Source organism: Pteropus vampyrus, unplaced genomic scaffold (assembly GCF_000151845.1).
Source record: "Pteropus vampyrus isolate Shadow unplaced genomic scaffold, Pvam_2.0 Scaffold223, whole genome shotgun sequence".
In the NCBI taxonomy this organism is placed as follows: Eukaryota; Metazoa; Chordata; class Mammalia; order Chiroptera; family Pteropodidae; genus Pteropus; species Pteropus vampyrus.
In genome coordinates, this window is record NW_011889004.1 from 1,184,591 (window position 1) to 1,192,583 (window position 7,993).

A 7,993-nucleotide genomic window follows, 5' to 3' on the forward strand; every position below is an offset into this window, starting at 1 on the left:
CCGGCCCCTGCGCGGCCGCCCCAACCCCTCTGGGGGCTTTTGCTCCCCTTCGCCCCGGGTTCCCCTTTTCCCCTGTGGAGGATGACTCGTCCCCCCACCCAAGTCCGCAGCCACCGGGACCAAGGTGGGGGTGGGGCCCTTTCTTTCTGTCCCTTAGCGCACCCTCACACCCCGCGAACTAAGAGCAGGGAACTGAGGACCAGAGACTTAGCAACGAGGTGAGGTCGGCCCCAGGGCTGGGTCTTCGAGGACAATCACTCAGTGTTGGTGCCAGGAGAGGCTCCAAGGTGGGGAAACTGAGGCTGAAAGAGAAGGGCGCTGACCAAGGTCATGAGGCAGAGGTGGCAGGCAGGAGCTGAGTCGGGTCTGGGGTAGATTCCCCAGGCCTGTGGCTGGGACCTCCTAGCTGACCTTGCCCCCGCCACCCCACCAAAGAGCCCATTTCTGGCTTCTTCCCAAGCCCCAACCCCTCAGCCTGCAGAGGGGGAGCCAAGGTCTGTCTCATGGCCCAGGGGGCATTGAGGGACAGGGAGGTGGCTGGGTGTCTGCAAGGACTGGTTTGAAGGCCTGTCAGTTCGGATGGCTGCAGGTTAGACCAAATGTGTGTGCAAGGTTCACCCGGGCCCCAGAACATGTGTGCACATCTGGATGAGGAGGCATCTGTACGCATATATCTGTTATCCACAAAAAATGCATACAAGTGTTTGCAAGTCTACATGCAGATGGATGCGGGTTGGGAATGTGTGGACACCTGTATGTGCCAAGGTTGTGAGCTGGCAGGAGAGGGGAGGACAGGAGCTGGCTGGCAGAAGACTGAGCAGGTGGGAGGGGGTGGTGTGTAGACCTTGGGCTGAGAGTGACATGGACATGTGTACACAGATGCGCATGTATATTTATGGGGGAGGGTATAAGCCCCTGGCCTTGCTGTGGCTCCAAGTGCGGACCCTGCCCCTGGAGGCCACATTGGAACCACCTCTCTCTGCCCTCTTTGGTCCAATCAGCCAATGGCCTCAGTGGGAAAGCTGCTTGCCACAGTCCTGCTCATCCCTGCCCTTCTCAAGCTGATTACAGTTTTCTGCTTGTTTCTGCTTTTGTTGTTGATTAATCACAGCCTTGTTTTAGGGCCTGGGGAGAGGGGGCTCAGGGAGAAATGCCAGCCTTGGCTGAGCAGGGCTGAGCCAGGCCTGGGCCCCAGAACTTCTTATGAACAGCTCTGGAGGAGGCTCCCAGCAGCATCCAAAACCTGCGAAGGAGCCAAAAAGCACCCCAGCTATTTGTCTTACCAACCTCTGTGGACCAATTGGTGCCCATTAGGACCTGGGGCTGAGGGTATGAGAGAAAGTCCAAACCTGAAGTCCTCCTCGTCCACCTGTCCCCTTGTTTGATGTTCCACGATTGGAGCTGAGTGCTTTGAGTTCTCTCAAGTCTTCTAGTGGAGCAGAGGAGTGAGAGGATGAAAGAATTCAGAACTCGGAGCCAGACACACCTGGGCCTTCTGCATCTACCACCTCCTTGTTGTGTGACCTTAATCACCTCCCTTAACCTCCTGGGGCCTCAGTTTCCTCCCCATGAAGTGAGGGTGGCAATGCTACCTCCCAGGCAGCTGTGAGGATGAAACGATGTCACATATGAGAGGTGCCTAGCAGTGCTCCCCTGTACCTCTTGGGACTTTCCTATTAGCATGAAAATCTCCCCAAGGAATATGAATTAATAATAATTATAGCTGCTACATATTGATTGAGAGTGTGAGCTGCAGCAGCTCACTCTTGTGGTATTTACTGAGTGGCCAGGCTGCACCAGCCCAGGCCAACTGGTTCTAAATCAGGACCCCTGTGCCGAGGGAGTGTGGGCTGGAATCTGCTGAATTTCTGTGGGAAACCCAGCTCCTGGTGATTCCCCAAGAGGCTGCCACAGAGCACGTTGATGCTTGCCTGACAGAGGGACAGCTAGCTCTTGCTGCATCCTCTGCAGCTCCCAGCCTTGCTGCCCTGGTGGAGAATTTTCAAAGAATGGGGCAAAAACAGTCTCTGAGATAAATCAAACAAAAATCAAGTGGGTGGGCTTACAGTGCATGGCCAGGCTCTGCAGGTCTGACATGGGCCTCTCCTAGACCTCAGCCTTGGTCTGTGGCCGAGGGATCAGGCTGTCCACCTTGTGACCAGGCTGCTCCCTGGTGCAGACTCCACCAGGTCAAAGGGACAGGACTTGCTGGGGATAATAGCCACAAGGCCGTAGTGCACCCCACTACTTGGGCCATCCCTGACATCCCAGTCCCCTAGTGACTCAGGCTAGTCCCTGTCCTCTCCCCTAGTGCAAAGCCAAGTCCCACAGAGCTGGCTGTGGGCCTATGGGGCTTCCACATGCCACCAACTGCACCCGCTTCCCCTTCTCAGATGGGTACATGGGTTACACTTGGGCTGTGCAATGTAACCTGCTGAGTCCCCCAAATCTCTGAAGGCAGTTTGTCTTTGTCCCCACTGGAGGGACAAGATTGAGACATGCAGCCTTATGAGGCAGTGCTGGAAGTTCAAGCCCAGAGTGGAAGCTGGGTGGGGACAGGAGCCAGGGCTGTAGGGTCCAAGCTCTGAGCTATACTGACCTCTCCCTGCCTTTCCAGGCTCGGAGAAATGCTGCCTCTGTGAACCATCATCAATTTCCCTAGCCCTCCACTGCTGTGCACCTGGGGTCACTGGGCAGCCCCAGGTGCAAGGTTCTGTGAAGCCAGGCCAAGAGTGAGAGGTTGAGGGGGAGCTGCTTATATCTGGGCTCACAGATCAAGTGTTGTACGCCCACAGAGCAAGAGGGCTAGGCAGCATGGCTGAGGCCGCAGCTCACTGTCCGCTGAAGGGCGGTGGAGAAGGAGAGGGCAGTTTTTACAGAGAAAGAACATGGAGGCTGGGCTTGAAAAGTCTTTGACATGAGGTAGGAGACACAGTGCCATGAGCAGTAAGAGCTCTGAATGGAGAACCCAGAGTTGGGTATGTGATTTTGGGTGTCTAAGTTCACCTTTCTGAGCCTCAGTTTACCTGTTAAATAGGAACATCTAGCCCCCGTAGTGAATGCCTAAATCCTGCATGTGAGTGCTCAGTGCACAGAACATGGGGCCTCTTACTATGAGTAAAGGGAACTTCAGGAGGAAGCGGAGCCAGGTGGATAGAAGCTCAGAAGTGTGAGAGGACCACCCCTCAGCTCTGAGAGGCAGTGTCTAGGTCTGCCTCCCCTATATCTTGTGCCTGGCTTAGAAAGGAGACAGGGGCTAGATGAACATCTGCTTAATGAATGAATGAGAAAACGAATGAATGAATGAATGAATAAATAAATGAACGAACAAACGAACGATCACCCACCCTTCAACACTGCAGCCCCGTCCTCTTCTCTGCACTTCGCAGGGGAGCAGATGGCATGATTGCAAGGTGTGAATTATGTCTGTCGCTCCCCCATCTGGGGAAAGTGCTGCTGCCATCATACTGCACTCCTCAGGGTGTCACTGGGAGGCTTGTGGACCCCTCCTAAGAAGGGTCTCCATGGACCTCACTTGGTTCAGGGTGCTGAAGACACAGGGTGCTGAACCCACCTGTGACTCTGAGAGAATCCACAAAGTGGCAGGAATGCAGTGGGAAAGAAATGGAGACCACCTTATCTAGAGCCTGGACCCTTTCCTCCTAGACACTGGAGCTCTCTCCTGTCAAAATCAGTATGCTCCCCACGCTCCTCAGCCAGGAGACCACTCCTCTGAGGCCACACTTCACTCACCACTCATGTTCAGCACCAGGGAGAGCTCCTGGCAGAGCCCGCAGTCAAGGGCTCTGACGAGTAGGGTGAAGTTATTGAGAGACACTGAGAGCCCAACAAGGCAATTAATGAACCCATTGCCCAGGGGAGGAAATCGAAGTGGAGGGAAGGCAAGCACCAAGCTCAAGGTCATGCCAGAACTGCTGGCAGCAGCCCTGCTTGAGCTGGGGGGCTGCTGGGGAGGTGGGAGGTGCATAAAGTGGGGAGTGGCTGTCCAGGGAGGGCAGAGGCTCTGGCCTCTACTCCTTGGCTAGGGAATAATACTGTTCCAAGAACCCGCTGGGGACAGTGTCTGGAGGTGAATAAAATATTCATCGTCTGGGCAAACTCACACAGTCACTTGATGAATAATGGAATCTATAGACTTGCAGAGGCAGACCCAGCCGGGAGAGGGTGTGGGCCAGAACTTAGAGGCCCCTGTTTGCTCTGATCCCATTCTGCCCTGGGCACCTGCTCTGAGCCCTCAGATGCCATCTCTCACAGGCAACAAGGGTAGACTGGGCAGAAAAGGTGACAGAGTTCACAAGAAGGAAATAGGATGAAGGGGATCGGTCCTTGAATTTGTTGCTCCTTGAGAAGCAACTTGGTGATGGAGAAAGAGCACTGGACTTGGAGTCTGGTGTGGCTGGGATGAACCCTGAGTATGGTACCTGTCCTGCCTCGGTTTCTCTCTTGTAAAATGGGGTTGATGCTGCCATTACACAGCCAACCAGGGTTGCTGTGAGGATCTGATGAGATGATGAAGGTGACAGTGCCTGGTGCTGCTGTTCCTGGCACACACAGTGCTGACACATGTTGCCGAAGATGGAACTTTAGAGCCTCTATCTCTGGCCTCCAGACTCCCCTGAGCCCAGAAGTGGTCTAGGAGGCAGAGAGAGGCATGGCCACAGGAGCACAGAAGCCTCAGGGCAGAGTTTATCAATAAGTGCAAAAACCTGGTCCTGGAGAGACAGGCACAGGCACTCACTCTGCTCTGCCCCCTCCTCGCACCCTGACCCAGGAGAATTTTCTCCTATCTGCCTGGCCTGGGAACTGGGCAGAGGCATTTTTTAAAAAGCTCCCCAGGAGCTTCCAAGATGCAGCCAGAATTAGAAACACTGCTCCAGAGGAAGAAGGCCTGGTGGGGGAAACCAAGTCTGGGCAGGGCGAGTGGAATTTAGGCATGTCCCACCCAGAAAATGACAGAGATCCCTATTCCTGGTCCCCGCTGGGCCTTGGCTTCTCCCTCTGGGAAATGGGAGCTTACCCCCGGGACATGGCCAGGCTGCTAGCTGGGAAGGAGAGCGTGGGTACTGAGGGCCCAGCCCCTGCTCCAAGCCCACTTCCTGAATGATAGCTGCGACAGCTGGCATGAGAGGAGGCGAGAGGCAGCTCCTAATTGCTCTGGGATCCCAGATCCCTGCCTCAGTCTGCTGCCTCTGACTAGACACTCCACCAGCCCGCCTGGGGCAGCTGCTCCCCGAGAAGAGGCCCCATCTTTGGTCAATCTGTGGTGGTGGGGGGTGAGAGGCAGCTCTCCCTGCAAGGTCTCGCCATCTTGGAAGCGGGGTGAGGCTGGGACCCTGAAGTCTCCCAGAGGCCTACACCCTTAACTCTGCATCTTTCTGTGTGACACAAAGGGCAATCAATGTGTAAGCTTCCACTTGAACAAGGAACTGCAAAGGTGCTGAAATGTGCAGACCCTTGCCAAAGGGCACTAACATGTCCTCTCAGGTCAGACCCAAGAGAGAAACTGTGTGACCTCAGGCAAGCCATTGGAACTTGGAATCTTAGCGCCTCATCTGGGAATTAGGGCATCTGTTTCTCAGGGTGAGCACAGAAAGAGGAAGGCGCGGAAGTTGCCAAGCCCAGGGTCCAGGCAGAGCACAGATGTTCACTGTCACTGTTCCAGCGGTGTCTCAGAGAGGTTCTTGAGGTGCTGCAGACCAGAAACCTTTAGCACACCCCTTGGGCTGAGTTTTCGGCTTGGTGCATGCCTCCCTGTCTCCAGCTGCCCAGACCCCTCCTGCCATCCCTCAAATTCTCTCTCAGGAGAACCAAATTATTTACCTGGCTTCAGTCACCTAGCCCAACATTTACCCTTCCCCATGTGTGAGCTGCTGCTTTCACCTGCTGCCACGTGGCCTGGGTGCAGCCTATGTTTGCACATCTCCAGGGATGGGGAGCTCATTACCTGCCAGAGGCAGAGCCAGCACTTGCCTATTCCCTGGGTTCTGGCTTTATGCTCCAATATTTCCCCTGTTCTGAGACAAGGCACTGAGGGACCCCCAAAAGGGGCCCCTGCATGTCACCTGGGATACAGACAACGCTGACCATTGATAAGCAGCTCTTCAGAGTGGCACCCCATACTCCACATCGTGTAATGAAGGCACCTCGAGCCTGTGGGCAGAGGGCGCTGCGGTGGCAGAGAGATGGGGCAGGGAAAGTGGGGGCCAGGCTCTCAGATGAGGGTCAACTGTATGCTTAGCTTGGCACTGAGAGAATGGGACATGGAATGGGTGAGTTTTGATGAGAGGATCATGGAAGAGGCCCAGACTGGAGGCGCTGCCCAGGGAGGGGCTGGTCTTGCCGGAGCCCCTCCACCAGTTCTATAGGAAACTGGGCTATGATCATTTGGAGTCCCCATGTTGGGGGACGGGGCTAGGGCAGAGCACTAGGATGCCAGGGGTGGTAGGTGGAGGGACTTCCTTCTGAACCACTGTTCTCCAGGGCTGAGCTAGGCCTGCAGCCCTGGCCCTAGCCGCCTGGCGCTCCACCCAAGGGCCCACTAATGGGCCTCTTTGGCCCACAGTGCCCTGGTTGTGTCGAGCCTAAGTGATGATAAAATCGACAGCAGTTTAATTGGTAATTTTAATCCTGGACAGAGCAGTAATGGCGTTACTAATTGGATCGTTAGAGATTTGTGCTTTATAGCTGTGTAATTAGAGGAGCTGTGGGGGACCAGGGTGAACTACAGGGCCACGCAGGGCCACAGGCAGGGAGCAGGAGACGGGGCCCCTTTCCTGCTGGGGCTGGGTCACCACTGGGACCTCCTGCTCTTCTGTTGCTCCTTGGGGCAGCTGAGTGAGGCGGGTCCCTGCCACGGGTCTGTACAAGCCCATCCCAGACCTGGGGTCCCATCATGCCAGGAGGATGCCTCTAAGAGCACTACACAAAGGGACCCCAAAGGCCAGTTCTCTATAGAATGGAGTGGAGGGCCTCCCATAAGCCCGGCCCCTCCCTGTGTCCTCACATGCATATCCCCTGTGCTCACATGGGTTCACACAGCTCTGTGCAGCCTTCTCTGTGAGCTCACTGTAGACATTAATGTCCTGCCTGTATAAGTGAAACCACAAACCTGTGCCCTCCCACTTCTGGTCCCTGGGACTCTGGGTAACCATGGAGTGTCCTCATTTTAGAATAGAAAGGGGTCTTAGGTCCTCTCACCCTACTCATTTCTCAGATGGGGAAACTGAGGCCCAGGGAGAGGAGGCAACAAACTGTGTGTGCTCAACACTGGTCTTATGAGTGTGAGGCCCACCAGCCCCGAACACCAACATTTGGTGGCCTCTCCGCACACACACAGCTGCCATTCTACACCCGCGTGACTATCACGTGTGAATCCCTGCACCCAAGCGAAGGGCACGCAAGGTGAGTCGACCAACTGGAGCGTGGAGAGGGCTGAGGTGGGCCCGGCCCCTACCCCAGGCACACAGGGCAGACATTGTGGGGTGCCTTGTGGAGGGCAGGCAGGTCGAGCATCCTTTGGATTGAATTCACAAAAGGCTGGAAGTAAGCTTGGCACTCGATAAACGTTTGCTGGATTAATTAATAAAGAAAAAAAAAAGAAGAAGAAAAAGAACAGGAAGCAAGGGAAGGAAGGAGAACAAACAAACCAGGGACAGAGGGCCTGTCACATGTCCCTCCCATTGGCCCCCTAACCTACCACTGGTCGCCGGCCTAAACTCTAGCATGATTCCCTCACAGCCTTCCAGTGGCATCTACCTTATTCTGAGCGAGAGCCAAAATCATCAAGGGGCCCCAGATACCTCCCTCTTCATCTCTCTGCTCTCACCACTCCAGCTGCCTCCCCTGGCCCCCACCTACTCTTGGCAGAGAGCCAGGCACACTCCTGCCTCAGGGCCTTTGCATTTGTTGTGTGTCTCTCCCAGGAATGCTCTTCTCCCAGACATCTTCACTGCTCACTCCTTAGGTCTTTACT